This window comes from Giraffa tippelskirchi, chromosome 3 (assembly GCF_054371585.1).
Source record: "Giraffa tippelskirchi isolate mGirTip1 chromosome 3, T2T-mGirTip1v1.2.pri, whole genome shotgun sequence".
NCBI classification, from domain to species: Eukaryota; Metazoa; Chordata; class Mammalia; order Artiodactyla; family Giraffidae; genus Giraffa; species Giraffa tippelskirchi.
In genome coordinates, this window is record NC_137277.1 from 73,092,460 (window position 1) to 73,112,615 (window position 20,156).

A 20,156-nucleotide genomic window follows, 5' to 3' on the forward strand; every position below is an offset into this window, starting at 1 on the left:
TGGGAAAGCGTGCGTCTGGGCTGCGCACCTGCGCCCACTGGGAATTGCTGCTAGGTACATAAACCATGGGGTTTAATAATTTATTTATTTTTCCTCCCGGTTATTTTGCCCTTTGCAATTCCAACGGTCACCACAGACCCGCCGGAGAGAGTGTTTCCTGGTGTTTGGAAACTTCTCTCTTTTTTAAGACTCCCTTTCCAGGATGGATCTCAGTCCCTACCTCTTTTGTCTCTCTTTTTATCTTTTATATTTTGTCCTACCTCCTTTCAAAGACTATGATCTGCCTTTCTGTGTGTCTGATGTCTTCTGCCAGCATTCACAAGTTGTTCTGTGGAATTTGCTCGGCGTCTAAATGTTCTTTTGGTGAATTTGTGGGAGAGAAAGTCGTCTCCCCTTCCTATTTCTCTGCCATCTTAGGACCGCAGCCCCCCCTGCCTTTTCTAAATCCAACTTGGACATCTGGAAGTTCTTGGTTCATGTACTGTTGAAGCCTTGCTTGGAGAATTTTGAAAATCATTTTGTGAGCACGTGATATGAGAGCAATTATGCAGTAGTTTGAACTTCTTTGGCATTGGCCTTTCTTTGGGATTGGAATGAAATCTGACCTTTTCCAATCCTGTGGCCACTGCTGAGTTTTCCAAATTTGCTGGCATATTGAGTGCAGCACTTAAAAAACAGCATCATCTTTTAGGGTTTGAAACAGCTCAGCTGGAATCCCATCACCTCCACTAGCTTTTTTCGTACTGATGCTTCCTAAGGCCCACTTGACTTTGGACTCCAGGATGTATGGCTCTTGGTGAACAATCACACCATTGTGATTATCTGGGTCATTAAGTTCTTTTTTTTTTTTAGTTCTTCTGTGTATTCTTGTCACCTTTTCTTAATATCTTCTGCTTCTGTTATGCCCATACCATTTCTGTCTTTTTTGTGCCCATCTTTGTATGAAATGTTCCCTTGGTATCTCTAATTTTCTTGGAGAGTGCTCTAGTCTTTCCCATTCTATTGTTTTCCTCCATGTCTTTGCACTGATCACTTAGGAAGGCTTTCTTGTTTCTCCTTGCTATTCTTTGGAACACTGAATTCTAAGTTGTCTTAATTTCACATTACCTGCAAGCAGTTTCCTGGTCACAGAGTAGGGACAAAACAACCTGGTGATCTCCTTGTGTTGAAGGGACAGAATGAAATTTGGGGATGTGAAATGATTAGAATTTAAAAGCAGAGGACATGAAAGATGGTATCTAAATAGAAAGATTCTGAAGATATGTGGAGGGATACACTTTAGTCTTTTTCTCTATATTATTAATATAATCTGCACATTTTTTAGAGGAAACCACAGAGGCCAGATGAAAAAAACAGTTGTAAGCAGTAGTTTGAACAATTGCAAGAGTTCAGACAGGACTGGGAGTAAATTTGCTACCAGCTATAAAACAAGATCTTTTAATGTGTATTGGGTAAAATCTCCCAAAGGATATGACCTTGGTGGTGGTTGAGTTGGGATTGGGGGTGGGGTATAAATTAGTACTAGGCTAAAAGCTGCTCTAGAACCAATCTAAAAATACTTAAAAGATAGCCAGATACAACACATTTCAAGTGATTTTACTGGGCAACTAAGCAAATACAAAGCTTTCACAGAAATATTAAAGTATAGCACCAAACAATATAATACTTGTATATAGAGGATTTGATGAAAAACAACAATGCAAAAGGGAAAGACTGTGATGTGTGCAATATGGCAAAGATTAAAGGTTCTCAGATTTTGCCCTGCTTTCAAACTAACAAATTAGCTTGCAATTTCATAGATGTTAGTAGAAGACACGGCATCCCTGGATCAGAGACAAACGACTTTACTGCTCATGCCATGGCAGCCTGTGGTGAGCTTTAAGTTCACATTGTTTCCCTTGTCATTGCCAAGTCCCACAGGTATTGGGAATTGCAGAAGAAATTGCAGAACTGAATCCAAGTAGATGCTGTACACACAATGGTTTTGTGTCAGAGATGAGGAACACCCATGTCTTAGGAAACTCCCTATTTTATAAGGCACTATAAAGCAAACCGGCTAAATCTGTGTCTCAGAGGAGACATCGTCTTTATTAGAATGTCAAGAAATAAATCTGCCCCCTTCCCTGGAGGAAGACACTATCTCTATCTTCCAAGGCTGTTTGCTGTACAAATGTCCTTGAAAACAGTCTGGAGCAAAAGCTGATACTAGAAATGTCATGAATTATCTCCTGAAATAATAGATAGCAAAAAAAATTTTGACTCACATAACCTTTATGAATATTTCCCTGTGTTCTTATATCTATCTTCTACACATGTATACAGTTTCATTCATGTAAAATTATTATAATTTATCTGAAAAAAAGCATTCAATGAAAGTAATGTAAATTATATTTTTGCATAAAACTTATTATAAGCAACTTTTATTGATGATTCTGTTTGGCTTAGGTGTTAATACACAGGATAGATTTCATTAACAGCAGCTTCTATTACTGTTATAGTGGAAATTTGAAAATGAAAAATGATAAGACTGTGATATTCATATTTAGTCAGAATGACCAAATGCAGATTTTAAAACTATTATAAATGTATGTAAATCAAACATAGTTTCAGTTCAGTTCAGTCGCTCATTCGTGTCTGACTCTTTGTGACCCCATGAATTGCATCACGCCAGGCCTCCTTGTCCACCACCAACCCCCGGAGTTTACCCAAACATGTGTCCATAGAGTCGGTGATGCCATCTAGCCATCTCATCCTCTGTCATCCCCTTCTCCTCCTGCCCCCAATCCTTCCAACATCAGGGTCTTTTCCAATGAGTCAACTCTTCGCATGAGGTGGCCAAAGTATTGGAGTTTCAGCTTCAACATCAGTCCTTCCAATGAACACCCAGGATTGATCTCCTTTACGATGGACTGGTTGGATCTCCTTGCAGTCCAAGGGACTTTCAAGAGTCTTCTCCAACACCACAGTTCAAAAGCATCAATTCTGCGGTGCTCAGCTTTCTTCATCGTCCAACTCTCACATCCATGCATGACTACTGGAAAAACTGTAGCCTTGACTAGATGAACCTTTGCTGGCAAAGTAATGTCTCTGCTTTTCAATATGCTATCTAGGTTTGTCATAACCTTCCTTCCAAGGAGTAAGCGTCTTTTAATTTCATGGCTGCAATCACAATCAGCAGTGATTTGGAGCCCCCCAAAATAAAGTCTGACACTGTTTCCACTGTTTCCCGATCTACTTCCCATGAAGTGATGGGACCAGATGCCATGATCTCAGTTTTCTGAATGTTGAGCTTTAAGCCAACTTTTTCACTCTCCTCTTTCAGTTTCATCAAGAGGCTCTTTAGTTCTTCTTCGTTTTCTGCCATAAGGGTGGTGTCATCAGCATATCTGAGATTATTGATACTTCTCCCAGCAATCTTGATTCCAGCTTGTGATTCTTCCAGCCCAGCGTTTCTCAGGATGTACTCTGCATATAAGTTAAATAAGCAGGGTGACACTATACAGCCTTGATGTACTCCTTTTCCTATTTGGAACCAGTCTGTTGTTCCCTGTCCACTTCTAACTGTTGCTTCCTGACCTGCATACAGGTTTCTCAAGAGACAGGTCAGATGGCCTGGTATTCCCATCTCTTTAAGAATTTTCTATAGTTTATTGTGATCCACACAGTCAAAGGCTTTGGCATAGTCAATAAAGCTGAAATAGATGATTTTCTAGAACACTCTTGCTTTTTTGATCATCCAGCAGATGTTGGAAATTTAATCTCTGGCTCCTCTGCCTTTTCTAAAACCAGCTTGAATATCTGGAAGTTCACAGTTCACGTATTGCTGAAGCCTGGCTTGCAGAATTTTGAGCATCACTTTACTAATGTGTGAGATGAGTGCAATTGTGCAGTAGTTTGAGCATTCTTTGGCATTGCCTTTCTTTGTGATTGGAATGAAAACTGACCTTTTCCAGTCCTGTGGCCACTGCTGAGTTTTTCAGATTTGCTGGCATATTGAGTGTAGCACTTTCACAGCATCATCTTTGAGGAATTGAAATAGCTCAACTGAAATTCCATCACCTCCACTAGCTTTGTTCATAGTTGTGCTTTATAAGGCCCACTTGACTTCACATTCCATGATGTCTGGCTCTAGGTGAGTCATCACACCATCGTGATTATCTGGGTTGTGAACATCTTTTTTTGTACAGTTCTTCAGTGTATTGTCACCATCTCTTCTTAATATCTTCTGCTTCTGTTAGGTCCATACCATTTCTATAGTTTATTGAGCCCATCTTTGCATGAAATGTTCCCTTGGTATCTCTAATTTTCTTGAAGAGATCTCTAGTCTTTCCCATTCTGTTGTTTTCCTCTGTTTCTTTGCCTTGATCACTGAGGAAGGCTTTCTTATCTCTCCTTGCTATTCTTTGGAACTCTGCATTCAGTTGGGAATATATTTCCTTTTCTGCTTTGCTTTTCACTTCTCTTCTTTTCACAGCTATTTGTATGGCCTCCTCAGATATCCATTTTGCTTTTTTTTTGCATTTCTTTTCCATGGGGATGATCTTGATCCTTGTCTCCTGTACAATGTCACAAACCTCTGTCCATAGTTCATCAGGCACTCTGTCCATCAGATCTAGCCCCTTAAATCTATTTGTCACTTCCACTGTATAATCATAAAGGATTTGATTTAGATTATATCTGAATGGTCTAGTGGTTTTCCTTACTTTCTTCAATTTAAGTCTGAATTTGGCAATAAGCAGTTCATGATCTGAGCCACACTTTACTCCCAGTCTTGTTTTTGCTGACTGTATAGAGCTTCTCCATCTTTGGGTGCAAAGAATATAATCAATCTGATTTCGGTGTTGACCATCTGGTGATGTCCACTTGTAGTCTTGTCTTGTGTTGTCGGAAGAGGGTGTTTGCTATGATCAGTGCATTCTCTTGTCAAAACTCTATTAGCCTTTGCCCTGCTTCATTCTGTACTCCAAGACCAAATTTGTCTGTTATGCCAGGTGTTTCCTGACTTCCTACTTTTGCATTCCAGTCCCCTATAATGAAAAGGGCATCTTTTTTGGGTGTTCGTTCTAAAAGGTCTTGTAGGTCTTCATAGTACTGTTCAGGTTCAGCTTCTTCAGCGTTACTGGTCCGGGCATAGACTTGGATTACTGTGATATTGAATGGTTTGCCTTGGAAATGAACAGAGATCATTCTGTCGTTTTTGAGATTGCATCCAACTACTGCATTTCAGACTCTTTTCTTGACCATGATGGCTACTTTATTTCTTCTAAGAGATTCCTGTCCACTGTAGTAGATATAATGGTCATCTGAGTTAAATTCACCCATTCCAGTCCATCTGAGTTCGCTGATTCCTAGAATGTTGTCGTTCACTCTTGCCATCTCCTGTTTGACCACTTCCAATTTGCCTTGATTCATGGACCTAACATTCCAGGTTCCTATGCAATATTGCTCTTTACAGCATCGGACTTTGCTTCTCTCACCAGTGCCATCCACAGGTGGATTTTGTTTTTGCTTTGGCTCTATCCCATGATTCTTTCTGGAGATATTTCTCCACTGATCTCCAGTAGCATATTGGCCACCTAAAGACCTGGGGAGTTCATCTTTCAGTGTCCTATCTTGTTGCCTTTTCATACTGTTCATGGGGATCTCAAGGCAAGAATACTGAAGTGGTTTGCCATTCCCTTCTCCAGTAGGCCACGTTCTGTCAGACCTCTCCACCATGACCCGTCCGTCTTGGGAGACCCCACACGGCATGGCTTACTTTCTGAGATAGACAAGGATGTGGTCCGTGCGATCAGATTGGCTAGTTTTCTGTGATTATAGTTTCAGTGTGTCTGCCCTCTGATGCTCCCTTGCAATACTTACCGTCTTGCTTGGGTTTCTCTTACCTTGGACGTGGGGTATCCCTTCCCGGCTGCTCCAGCAAAGTGCAGCCGCTGCTCCTTACCTTGGACAATGGGTGTCTACTCACGGCGGCTCCTCCTCAACATAGTTTACAGATAATTTAAATACTTTCACTATGGAGATTATCTCAATGAATAATTACCTCATAGAAATGTAGCAATCATAATAGATAGATATCATTTATCTTACTAAGATGGGTTTTCAAGATGAAAACTGTAATAACCCACCCGTCTGCTGAATAGGTTATTCAATGAAACTTTTGTTATGTTCAAATTGCTGATTGATGATCACTGCTCAAACAGTTAAATCTCATGTTTATTTTGCTTTTCCCACTAGCATAGCTTAAAAGTATCTGGTTTATATAAGTAGAAGCATCCTAGGTCAGGCATGGAACTGAGTCTGAGGCAAGTGTAATAGAAGTGAAAATAATAATGGTTATTATTTTTACACAAATAAAAATATTATTTTTGTAATTTATTATTGTAGAATCTTCTCTTTAGAGTTTTTACATATGTTCTTTATTTTATTTAATATTCACAGAACATGCACAAGGTGTGGAATATAACCTTCTTTTAAAAGATGGATGATAAAACAGACTCAAAAAAGTATTATGATTGATCTCAAATTGTATGTATCACCAGAACCAGGATTTGAACACATGTTGGTTTGATTTCAATAACCCCATTCTTTCCCCTATGCCAATGTACTTTCTTGTGTGTTACTAGTTAAGAACAGGGGTTAGCAAACTGTGTTCCATGGGTCAAAGCTGTTACACCATCAATTTTTTAAAATAGTTATTGTTATACAGCAGCAAGCATTCACTTATGGATTGTCTTTAGTAGCTGCTTTTGCTGCAATGGCAGAGTTAAGTAGTGGCAGAGTTGAGTAATTATAACAGAGACCATACGGCTCACAATGACAAACATATTTATTAGTTGGCTCCTTCAGAAAAAATTTGCTAACCTCTGGTTTAAAGTAGTTACCTAAGTTTACGGATGCATCACAAAAATAAATGTATTTTATAAAATGAGGATGAATGTGAGCCAAATTTTCTTCATTATCTTTTGGAGCTTGAAATTAATAAAAAAAAAAAAAACTATTTTGGAGAGAAATATTCCTGAGTATCTTATGGGAATTCATAAGTAAAGAGCTGAGACGCTTAACAACTGGGCAGTATCTCCTTTTGTGAAAAAGGGAGGTATTCTCAAGTGATCCAGAGAGGAGAAAGGGCTAAAGAAATCCAGTTGGTGATGGTTTGTGGGGCTGACTTCTGAGGATTGGTATACCAAGTGCTCTGAAACAGTAACTGGGCACTTGGCTGGGGGAGAAGAAAGTGTTGACAAATGGTAGTGGGTAGAGAAAAATAATGATAATAATCTTGCTAATAATCTTGGTATAAGCAGTACTGATTTTGATTCTGATATTGTCAGAGAGTATTTGTTTATTCAAGCAGAGAATATTTCAGTGAAAGATAAGTACTGATGGATTTAAGAAATAGTATTATTTTGTCAAGCAAAAAGTCTCTGAGAAAGTCTATGACTATATTTGATGCTGAAATATTCTTCAGCTAGTGTGCCTTACTTGAGTAGCACAAAGTCTGTGTTAAACTTAAATTTTCATCAGCTTGTAAACTTTGGTATTAAAAGCTTTAGTACTCTTACATCTTCTCCTGAGAGTAAAGGGAAAACTAAAGGGATAATATGAACCTTTATCATTGTACCTTATAGTAAAAGAACTTAACACCAAATTAATTAAAATGACACATCAAATCAGAAATTAATTAAATAACATGTCACAGTTATGTTCTTCTTAGCTCTCTACTAATGAAAAATTAAATGAAGATGCTGGAATTATAACTCCTTAGACCTCTAAAAGAAAGGACAGAATACAAAACCATGAAATAGCACAAATATTTCATTCTAATTATTCTCATTCTTCTTTCTTCACATATTCTAACTGAACCAAGAAGTCATTGCCAGTTCCTTTTGTCAAACATTCATTCATTTTACTTATGTAAAGAAGATCTAAGAAAGATGGGGGCTGAGTAAGTAGAAAAGGTTATAAACTAAACATTATTGCAGAGTTTGGAAGTTTCCCAGCTTTCCTAGGACCTGTCCTTAGAAAATGTTTTATTTGTGCTACCAGGAGACTAGATTTCTGCCTGAAAACTAAATTTCTATATGTAATAAAGGGGTAGCAGAATAACCATGGTGTTAGGAGAAGGATAGCTCATTAGTTGGAGGTAGAATTCAGACTGTTCTAGGCAGAGAAGAATGTGAAAAGTGATTAGAGCAATTATATTGTTGAGCAAATCTCTAAGGGGATAGCTGCAACACACACATTTCTTTTTACAAATTTTGCTATCAGTAAGTAGTGGTACTCTCAATACTCAGTAATGCTTCTGGGTGAAATTTTTCATTTACTTGTATAATATCATCATGGAGAGATGTGCCTTGGAGCAACAACAAGATAAGTATTGAATTACAAGCTATGATACTGTGATAGGTACTAGAAGACTAAGTACAGAGTGCTTTCTACAGTTTCACATGTACAGACTTTACATTCAGAATTACAGCACTTGTGAAGGGCTATAACTTATCCGTAACACATGTATTGGCCTGCCTATTTTACTAAAATATTGTAAGGATCAACTGTATAAAAATAGCATAAATGAATTTCTCATAGAGAGGCAGTGATAAGTTAAAAGCAACATTTTAATTATAACTTGGAAAGTTACACTTGTGGACACCTGCATCCTATATTTCAGGTCAAATTTAGTGGTAATATCTCTGAAAATGAAGTTTGAAAATACAGTTTCTCCATTAGGTATAGTTATATTTTTCTACAGAAACTCTACAAGGATTCTCACTCAAGCAGAAAAATAATTCCAGAGTTCCTAACAAGCAGCTGAATAGCAAGAAGAAGAAAAGTGCTTCATATAAGGCAGGCAGTCATGCTTTCAGGACTGAATAAGCATTATGTGGGAACAATACAGAATAGATGATAGTATCTGAAAATGTGCTGTCTGGTAGTATAATTCATTTTCAGATATTATGAAGTAAAAAGGATACACAGATCCAAGATGACTATAATGAAAGACTTCATGCTTAACTTTCTAGTAGCTATAGATATAGTAGGTATTATTAACAATGATTTTGGACAGCATTTGTTAAAGCATAGCTCCAATCAGACATCTTACTAAATTATTATCTTTTTCTGTAATCCTTCATTGTCTATCAAATTAAGTACATCCTCTTCCAAGGCCTTCTATAATGTGTTCCAAACCAATTCTCTGACTTTTCTCTTTAAATTCTATGACATCTATCTTGCAAGAATTTTTGTAATTCTTCGATCATATATTTTGCTTCATGATTTCCTCATTCTTTATACACAAAACACTCTTTTAAGTTTTTTCTTTGCTCATCATTCAAGATATATTCTGAAATACAAATCTATCTTTTGTATAGTCTTTTTTGATCCATCTCTAACTGAATGTGCTCTCCCTTTTCTAAACTGCTCCAGGACCACATGCCTTTTTCATCAAGGCTTTAGTGAGTGCTTAAGATCTACAGTGAGAAACTGCACACAGGAGTTGTAAGTAAATTAACTCTTAGAGTTAAACTTTAAAAGCAATGTGAAAGATTCAGTGCAGAGCTAGAAGTGTTCCCAAAAGAGGAGAAATAGTTCCCAGTGCTAAGAGTTGGTCATAATCTGGTTGAGCCTGTTAAGATTTTGAAAGAATGAATTAGACAACTGTATTACATCAGACTTAGATGCAGTAATTAAGAGAAGTCTCAGGCAGACTTTGACAATGACATCCAAAGGAAATTTGAAGAAGAGGAAGCCTCAGGATCAGTGTTTGTAGATTTTAGCAAGTAAGTGTATTTCTAAGGTGTTTAAGCAGTCTGTGAAGTAAAGGACTTTTAGAAGTATAAATACCGTATTGGAATATCATCTCACTCAAATCATCTCCATCTTGCCACCAAATGGAAACATGTACATACATTTGCATCCATTCTTCCCTTCTTTCTCTTGTTGTCCTGCTTTAATAGAGGAAGTATCTCTTCTAAGTCAAATCTTTGCATGTAGGCCCTGGATATCATCCTCTCTCTATTTTCTCATACATTGTATCTTATTCATTATTCCACAATCCCTGTATCTTTAAGTGCTGAATTGCAGAAGCCATAAAGTAAGCGTCATCTTTGAGATTTCAGTTTAGCATTATCTAAAGGCAGAACATAAGATACAGGTTCAATAGTGAGGAGTTTATTGAAGACTTTCAAGGACCACCAGTAGAGGAATAAGAAGCGATACAGGATAGGGAAAACAACCAACAAAGGGTGATATTTAAGTCTTCTACCCCTGTGTGCAGATGGTAAAGCATCTACCTACAACACGGGAGACCTGGGTTCAATCCCTGGATTGGGAAGATCTCCTGGAGAAGGAAATGGCAACCCACTCCAGTATTCTTGCCTGGAAAATTCCGTGGATGGAGGAGTCTGTTAGGCTACAGTCCATGGGGTCGCAAAGAGTCGGACACGACTGAGCACCTTCACTTTTTTCACTTACCCCTGTGTACAACCAGACTGTGATCAGGAAATGGTGTAAAACACATGCCTTAGAAGTATCCCACCTAGAGAAAGTACTTCGGTATGATCATGTGAGCAATTTTGTGGTCTTACTTTCCAGTGAAACTCACAAAAATGATAAAAAATTCCAAGCATTTTAGATCTCTAGAAATGGTTCCAAGGGCATGCAGAAAATGATGAAAATTTGCTCAAGAAAAGCTACTAAAGTTCAGTAAGAATAGGGAGAGTAAACGATATTTGAACCAAGACCTATTTTCTTCTTCCTCCTTTCCAATTCAGTGAGGTGGAAACTCTACTCTAGACTGTTGCAGTCGAGAATAGAGTGCTCCCCTTTCCCCCATCTCCCAAGAAAGAAAGGCTATCTTATCCTGCCTCAGGTACTTTTGTTGTACCTAAGCTCTGGATTAGTACAGCTGAGAGGGGGGCTCCCTCCTTTGTTCTACCCCACACGCAGGACAGAGACCATACCTTGGGTGTGGAGCCATTGAGAATACTGGGGACTCAATTGTCTTTGCTCATGAATTTCTACATTGGGAGAGGCAATCTGAGAAGGTGTGAGGCTACTTCCTGCACTTTCCCACCTGACCCTGATACCCACCAACTAGGGACTAGGTCCTAAAGTGGAGGGTGTCACTCATACAGATGTATGTGATTGTCCCTATGCCCAGCTCCAGAGTCATGGTTCAGAATCTTCCTGGGGAGAGACACAGCTTATAAAACTGGTAGCTCCTAATCTCTTTTCAAAGGGACTGACTTCATTTGTGACTCCTGATGGAAGTGTTTAAGGTTTGGTGTGTTCCCCAAAATAGTAGAAGTAGTTGTAAAAGATGATTTGGAGGAGATTGTTAAATTCATTGGAAATACAGGCTAGACTAGTAGTTTGCCCAAGAGAATCTAAGAGACAGCTGGTTGGAGCCCCCTTGGGATCAAAACAAATTTCAAACACTGACCTCAGGAGTCAATCCTTTCAAAGGAGCCCAGGGTTTTTAATTTTAATTTGTGGAGCAACTTATGCCCCAATGCATTGTTTAAGACAATAGAGTACTCAGCTAGAAATTAATGGAATTTAGCAACTTAATATTCTCAGGGAAAGGGACAATCAGAGAGAGCCCTGCAAAACTCACCATCATCTCAGTGTAACTGTGCATATATCTAAAGCTGTACCTTCTCAGTGCTGTGCTGTGCTAAGCTGTTTCAGTCATGTCTGACTCTTTGCGACCCTGTGGACTATAGCCCACCAAGCTCCTCTGTCCATGGGATTCTCCAGGCAAGAATATTGGGGTAGGTTGCCATACCCTTCTCCAGGCAATCTTCCTGACCCCAGGGATTGAACCATGTCTCCTGTTTCTCCTGCATATTCTTTACTGCTTACCTTCTGAGTAGCAGCATCAAAAGCTTAACACTCTAGGAAGAATATACATTTCACTAAAATAATCCAAACTTTAAACAAATTAATAAACAAATAACAATAACAAGTCCCAACGAGGGGTGACCAGCATCCACTTTTGCTATAATATTATAATATCCAGTTTCCAACAAAATTTCTGAGACATGCAATGAAATACTAAAGTAATGACCCATAGCCCAGAAAACTGAGGGAACTAAAACTGCCTATGGCCAGATGTCATATTTAACAGACAAAGCCTTTAAAGTAGTCATTATGCATATAATTGGAAAAATAAAGGAGACCATGATTAAAGAAAATAAAAGAAGATATATGACAGTGTTTTATTAAATAGAGAATAGCAATTGATTGAAATGATGAAAAAAAAAAGAACCAAATGTGAATTCTAGAATTGAAAAGTACATAACTGAAGTTAAAAAGTTACTAAAGGGGCTAAATAGGATATTTTAACTGACAGAAGAAAAGATTATTGAACTTGAAGATAGATTAATAGAGATTATGTCCATCCCAAGAACAGAGATGAAAAAGAATGAAAAATGAACAGAGCCTCAGAGAAATGTGGGATAGTATTAAGTACACAGATAATGAGAGCACGAGAATGAAAGGAGAGAGAAAGGAGCAGAAAATTTTCAAAGAAATAATGGCTTAAATTCATTCATTTATGTACTTAAAAACAATAGTCTACACATCCAGGAATCTCAATGAATTCCAAGTAAGACAAAAAGAAAATCCATTGACAGTCACATCATAGTAAAAATGCTGGGGGGAAAAATCAGGCTGTCATTTTCAAGAATAGCCCTTTAGATTAGATTAACAGGTTTCATCCCCTCAGAATCAATAGAGGCCAGCAGACAGTAGGATGACGTATTCAGCGTGCTCAGAGGGAGGAAAAAAAGCTGTCAACCATGAATCCATATTCAGCAAAGCTCTCTTTCTAAAGTGAAAACAAGAGGCATTTGGAGATGAACAAAAACTGAAAGGAATTGTTGCCAGTAGACACATCTTATAAGAAAATCAAACTGTACATTTTAAATTATCACTTGAAACAGTAAATTATGTCTCTATTAAATAAGTACATGAATTACATTTCAATAACCCCCCCTTTTTTTTAAAGAAGAATCTTCTCACCTGAGTGTGAGAATGATCAGACATTTATAACCAATTTCTGATAGTCATTGTTGAGGTTGCTTCTGGTAGTAAAATTCCTGGCAAACAGGCAGGGCAGCCTCCCAGCACTTTCAGAATGGGCTTTACTCATAGAGATGCAGACACTTTCAGCTGGAATTTGTCTAGAGCACACTGATTATGGTCAAGTCTAAGGTAAGTGGTGCCCTGAGAACATCTACTACAGTCCACTCCTATGCCACTCAGATTTATGCATGTCTTACATTGAGTTCACTACATCTTGTGGCTGCTTTGTCAGGGTGATCCTTGTTTATACTTTATGAAAAACCAACTAGAAAACCAGAAGTTTAGTGGAGAAAAATTACAGCAGCTGGTACTAAGGCTACTATTGATAATCTTCTTTCTTTACCACTTGACCTAGACTCCAGTCACCCTTATGAACCACTTCTACTTTTCTACATCTACTTCCATGGTTGGGTGAACATGACATTCATTAATGACCATCCAAACTACCATTCTTCTCAAGTTGCAGGGGCTGCAAATGTTTCTTTAGTGTTAACACTAGATGTAAAAACAACTATCATCCCATTCTCTCCCCTTGGATCCAGGCATTTTCATGCCTGTCTTCTATTACATAACATGACCCTACCTATTACATATGCAGGGAACTGTAGAAATGCATTTGTCTATGAGCCATGGCCAAGAATCCATAAGTCACAGCTCAATGAATATCATTTTGAATTTACTTCCATTGTGGTAATTATGTCCACTTGCCTCTAATGGTTACCCACCTCCTTAAGACCCTTGCTATTCCAGAAGCCTGTCATTACCAATCATATTAATTAGTCCAGTTTCATCATAGTAGTTCCCTGCTGTCCATCTACTGTCTACCGCTGTCTGCAAAGGACAGTCACAACTGTGCTTCTCACTCATGCAGTACCACCCTTACTCATTTCTAATTGTTTATTAAAGTATCCTCTGAGATTTCAAAGAGAACCTGGTCAACTGGTGGGCTTTCTGGTGATATGTAGGAATTTATTCTAGCATGCCCTCCTCTCTGCTTGAATCACCAGTACTCTATTCGACAGTTCTGGCATCTGTACCTAATATGCTATAGGCTGAAAAAAACAAATAAGGATATAAATATATACATTTTAATCTCTCTCTCTTTACATATATATATACCTGTACCTATATCTATATCTATCTGTTGTTGTTTAGTCACTAAGTCATGTCTGACTCTTTTGCAACCCCATGGACTGTATAGCCCGCCAAGCTCCTCTGTCCATGGGATTTTCCAGGCAAGAATACTGGAGTGAGTTGCCATTTCCTTCTCCAGGAGATCTTCTTGACCGAGGGATTGAACCCACATCTGTATTAGCAGTTGGATTCTTTACCATCAGAGCCACCAGGGAAACCCATCTATATCTATATCAATATTGATATCTATGAAAAAAAAATGTTAGTTGCTCAGTCATGTCTGATGCTTTGCAACCCCATGCACTGTAGCCCGCCAAGCTCCTCTGTCCATGAAATTTTCCAAGCAAGAATACTAGAGTGGGTAGCCATTCCCTTCTCCAGGGCATCCTCTTGACCCAGGGATTGAACCAGGATTTCCCACATTACATGCAGATTCTTTACCATCTGAGCACCAGGGAAGCCTATCTATATCTATATCTATAATTTGCATCTAAAATTTGCTGCAGACATCATTGAAAGTTAACCCTATATATGGGATTTATTATTCCAAACTTAGGTATGTGGAAATAAGTATGCAACCTATTTTAAATGGTATATAGATATAGATGTATGTACCATCTAAGAGTGCAACCTATTTCACATAAATCTATATATATCATTGAAAATAGGTTGCGTTCTTATTTCCACATACCTAAGTTTGGGGTAGTAAATTCCATACATAGGATTAACTTTTAATTATCTCTGAAGAAAATTTTAGATGCAAGTTGTCAGCCTCCTGCCAAAGAACAGATGGTGTCTGGACCACCTTTCCGTCATTAGTTATGTGTTTTCAGAATATAAAATCATGCTTTCGTTAGCCTTCTTGGTGGATATGGATGTCTGTTTAATCCACATAGATATTTCATACAAATATATTAATTCATAAACTTCAAAGTTAAATATGATTGATATTTAAATTTTCTGCTAAGTTAAAACATCTGCTAATGCATTCTCTAATTTTTCCATTGGAACATGGAAGTTGGCTATTACATTTATAATTCAACTCTTTTTTTTTCATTGCCTAAATTACCATTTGTAAATGTCCTATTTATATAAGAAATTATAACATCCTCTAGCATTACAAGTTTCAAAAGAAGTGCTATAACTGGCAACAAATCTCTCAGGACACCTGGTGTTTAACACATCAGTCAGTATGTGTCTTTAGCTTCTCTTGGCCAGTTGGTCTCTCAAATATGAATAACTTGTGGATCAGCAGGCAGTGAGCAATGTTAGGCTATTGTGCTGAGATTCCTTTTTGTCTAGAAAGAAGTAACCCGGTTGTATCCCTTCAAAGGCCTGAGCAGTTTGATTTTAACATGTTGACTTTCTTTTTGTGTTAGGTGAAATAGGAAGCTGTGCCTATGTCACAAAATTGAATGTTGAATAGTTAAAGGCACTGCTGTGTAAAAAAATTTAAAGGACCCCCCCACCCCCCAAAAAAGACCCTCAATTTCTGCTCTAGTTGAATGTGAATATTGATTTCAGAGGAGTTGAAAGCTATGTTTTATGGTCTGTTACCAAAATAGAATTTGCTAACGTTTGGGATAAAACTTCACAGGAGCAATCCAAATTTAAATTCTAGAAACCAGTTTAGAATTCAAAAGTGTATAAAAAGAATTATTTGTAATGAGGAATGGCATAATTCTTTAAAGTTTATATATAACTGTCACATGTCTATCTGTTTAACATATGATGCCAAAAAGCCAGTTGTTAGTTTTCTAACATTAAATGAAACGAAACTTAAAAGTACAAAGATAATTTGAAAAAAAAAAATACCTGATACATAGTTAGTTTAAACACCACAAGAACAGGGCCAAATGGAAACTATTTTTTGTAGGTTAAGCTTTCTAATAATTAACTTCATCATCTTATTGTATAAGAATGAAATGAAAATAGCCCTTCAATCTAAATTGCAGATAAAAATATGACTCTATTTTATGTATTTAGATACACTGACTTATAAGTTAATTAAGATATATCTGCAAATAAGTGTGAGTTTCTGAAGAGCTGTGAGTTATGTTTGATTACTTTGATGATCTATTCAAATTTTCAGTGCTCTTAACTGGAAACTTTGCATAAAATTGAAAATTATACATGCTAAAATCAAAGATTTAATTATATTTAACCACTTAGCCACTTTTGTCTTTACCCTTCATGTTACCATCTAGCACAATAAAGCAGAGAATGGAATGAATTAATACAAAACCATGATTGACTGTCTTTTAAGATATTAAGTTATCTGGCTCACATGTGTAAATTTAAAATGCCCCTATTTGACCAAAAACAAGCATGGAAATAAAAATTAATTTTGTAAGCTGAAATTTTACAGGATACTATGCCAAGGTCTACTATCATGTATTTAAAATGTACTTTTAAAAACAAAACCTATGTTTGGGTGTTTAACAATATAGTAAACAATTCTCATATCATTGTACTTAGCTTGAATTGTCTGGTATAGGCAATATAATTGTATTTAAATTAAAATATTTAATAGATATTTATATCTATTAAATATTAGATATTTATATAATTATGATTAGATACAATTATATAACATATAAACAAATAATATATGATACATAATTATATACTATATTACTATATTATATATAATATAGCAATATATATTCATATATAATACATAAATCAAATATATTAATATATTATTATATTATATTATTAATATAATATAATATAATATGTTATTAATATATCATATATTAATATATTATATTATTAATATATAATATTAGATTTAGATATTATATTAATATTATATTATTATTAAAATATATTTATATAATATATGATTATATATTATTATAAGAACTAATAAGTATTATTATTTAATTGTAATAATTAAAACTATTAATTATTATGTTATTTATTAATTTATAATTTATTTTAAATTTAAATAAAATTAATCATTCAAATTAATTATATTCATAATTATATTTATTTATATTTATAGGAATAATACATATATTATACATATAATACATATAAACCAGAATTGAAAGAGACACATGTACCCCAATGTTCATCGCATCACTGTATATAATAGCCAGGACATGGAAGCAACCTAGATGTCCATCAACAAATGAATGGATAAAAAAGCTGTGGTACATATACACAATGGAATATTACTCAGCCATTAAAAAGAATACATTTGAATCAGTTCTAATGAGGTGGATGAAACCGGAGCCCATTATATAGAGTGAAGTAAGCCAGAAAGAAAAACATCAATACAGTATACTAATGCATATATATGGAATTTAGAAAGATGGTAACGATAACCCTATATGCAAGACAGAAAAAGAGACACAGATGCATAGAACAGTCTTTTGGACTCTGGGAGAAGGTGAGGGTGGGACGATCTGAGAGAATAGCATTGAAGCATGTATATTATCATAATGTGAAACAGAACGCCAGACCAGGTTCTCTGCATGAAACAGGGTGCTCAGGGCTGCTGCAAAGGGATGACCCAGAGGGATGGAATGGGGAGGGAGGTGAGAGGGGGGTTCAGGATGGGGAACACATGTAAACCCATGGCTGATTCATATCAATGAATGGCAAAAACCACTACAATATTGTAAAGTAATTAGCTTCCAACTAAAATAAATAAATAAATTTAAAAAAATAAATTAATCATTCAAATTAATTATATCTATAATTATATTTATAAGAATAATACATATATTATTATTAATATATATTAGTGGAAATTATTATTATTTATGATTATAAAAGTATAATTATGACAATTATATAATTATATAATTAATTATAAAAATTAATAATATATTTATTTATATGATATTTATAATTATAATTATAAAATCATACAAGTATTAAGATAAATATTTTATAATTAATTAACTAATTAATTTATACTAATTATTATGCTAATTAATTATGTTAATTATCATATAATTGTATATAATGATATCATATATAAAATAATCTATGATATAATTATATATAATATACATAATAATATATAATGTTAATATAATATATAATAATATTAATATAATATATTTATTATAATATTTACCATAATATTCTATAATTATAATACATATAATACATATATTATAATTATAACTATAATAAATATATAATATATGTTATATATAGCATATTATATATTATATATTTATTTGTATTTACTTATAATTATATATACTATATATAATTATATATTTTATATAGTATATATTATAATAATATAAATGTTATATATATTATTCTAATATATATTATATTTATTATATTCTATTACATATTATATAATATATAAAAATATATATAAGTATATAATATATATTATATAAATATATTTATTATATAATATGATATATAATTATGTTATATTGTATATAATATATATTATTTTATATATATTATTATGTATTATATATAATATAATATATATTTTATTCATTATATAAAGATAGTCTATATTATATTTATTATATAAATATATATTATATAGTATAATATAATATATAATATATTATATATTATTTATATTATAATATATATTATATGCTGAATATAGTATATATTAGATTTATTATGTATATATTAATATAATAAATATGTTTTATAGATTTATTATATATATTATATAATAAATATGTTTTATATATCAATATATATTTTAAATACATATTTTAAATATACATTAACTATATTAAATGTATTAATATTATATTATATAATTATTATATTATGTTATATTATAGATATATACTAAATATATACATAGTATATAAAGATGTAAGCTCATAAATATACTCATGTTATATTATATAAATATTATATTATATAATTCTTATAATTATATATTATATATAATATTTATATATATATGTTACATAATTTGCTTTATACATAAAATAGTTATATAATATACATTGCAATATATATAATATATATTTAATTCAATTATGTAGGGTAAATGATACTATTTATATAATTATAATAGATAATTTATACAATTATATATTATAATTAGATAGTTATATAATTATAATTTGTATTTATAGTATTTAATAGATATTAAAGAAATTACCTTTAGTGATTTTGTCTTCCTGTGTTTAGATCCTTGCTTAAATTCTCTTTCACATGGGATGCCTAATCTGGTCTTGGCACGCTGAATCTGGTCATGTGACTTATTGGAAAATGGAGTATTAGTAAATGTGATGCAAGTGGGAGCCTGATAAATGCTTGCACATGGGGTCTTGTTCTCTTGAAAAGCTGCCAGACATCAGGGCTAGTCTGCTGGAGACATGTGGCCCAGCCAACAGCCAGCAACATTCTCCAGACTTGAGTGGGGCCCTTTAAATCATTCAGGTGCAGTGTGACTCAGGGAACACAAACCATATTAATGATGTAATAATCTAGAGGGGTGGGCTGGTGAAGGAGGTGGGAGGGAAGTTCAAGAGACTGGGGACATAGGTATACCTATGGCTGATTCATTTTGGTTTTTGGCAGAAACAAACAATATTGTAAAGCAATTCTCCTTTCATTAAAAATAAATAAATTTAATTATTAAAAAATCCAGGTGCAGTAGATCCATCAGATTGGTGCAGCTGCATGAGTGACCCTGCTACAGATAGCAGAAAAACCACCTAACTAAGCACAAAAAATATTGGTAACCCACAGTTATAGATAAATAAAATGGTTGTTTTTTTATGCCACTATATTTTGGCAATGGCTATAGAAAACTGACAAAAACAATCACCTGACCTCACACTTTATGCCAAAGTGAAAGGCAGGACATTAGGATTAATGTCTACGCTGAACAGAGGAGGTGTCACTGTGCTGGCTGATACCAGCATATATTATTACAAGAAATTGGTGAGGTAGTCTCAGGAAGCAAGGCACGG

At 34.7% G+C, this 20,156-nt stretch overlaps 2 long non-coding RNA genes across 2 annotated transcripts in view; one reads left to right on the plus strand and one right to left on the minus strand.

Annotated features, from left to right (window-relative positions):
* LOC145542382 (uncharacterized) overlaps positions 1-19,594 on the minus strand; it is a 40,487-nt gene extending 20,893 nt beyond the window's left edge. The window contains exon 1 of the long non-coding RNA XR_014079819.1: positions 19,340-19,594. This is a non-coding gene — a long non-coding RNA (uncharacterized LOC145542382). The remainder of the gene's footprint in view (positions 1-19,339) is intronic.
* LOC145542383 (uncharacterized) overlaps positions 1-20,156 on the plus strand; it is a 158,441-nt gene that overhangs the window by 118,338 nt on the left and 19,947 nt on the right. The gene's annotated exons all lie outside the window — the stretch shown is intronic.